The sequence below is a fragment of the Arachis ipaensis genome, chromosome B03 (assembly GCF_000816755.2).
Source record: "Arachis ipaensis cultivar K30076 chromosome B03, Araip1.1, whole genome shotgun sequence".
NCBI classification, from domain to species: Eukaryota; Viridiplantae; Streptophyta; class Magnoliopsida; order Fabales; family Fabaceae; genus Arachis; species Arachis ipaensis.
In genome coordinates this window covers 14,015,972-14,016,284 of record NC_029787.2, presented here as the reverse complement: position 1 = coordinate 14,016,284, position 313 = coordinate 14,015,972, and the positions used below count along the sequence as shown (strand labels likewise).

At 21.1% G+C, this 313-nt stretch overlaps 1 protein-coding gene across 1 annotated transcript in view; it reads right to left on the bottom strand.

Moving 5' to 3' along the window:
* Positions 1-313, bottom strand: part of LOC107629727 (acid beta-fructofuranosidase 1, vacuolar) — a 9,306-nt gene that overhangs the window by 3,106 nt on the left and 5,887 nt on the right. The window lies entirely within an intron of this gene.

Genomic DNA, 313 nt, shown 5'->3' with positions numbered 1-313 from the left:
ATAAAAAAATAATTTCAAAATATTGATTAATATTAACTAAAAAAAGATTTCTTAATTGAATTCTAAGGAAAAATGAGTTAAAAAAATGTAACGAAATTCAGATGGAGAATGTTTTTCAAAGTAAAACTCTTATAGGGTCCTGAATTTTCTCAACAAAGAAGTCAATTATTATGGGATTTTTTAAAGATTTTATTATACATTTATACTCAAAACAAAACATTTCATGTGGTGAATTGATAATCCAATATTAGACTTGACCTTGGTGTTTGTTTATTTTGGATATATTTTATATATGACTATAAAATATAAAAAT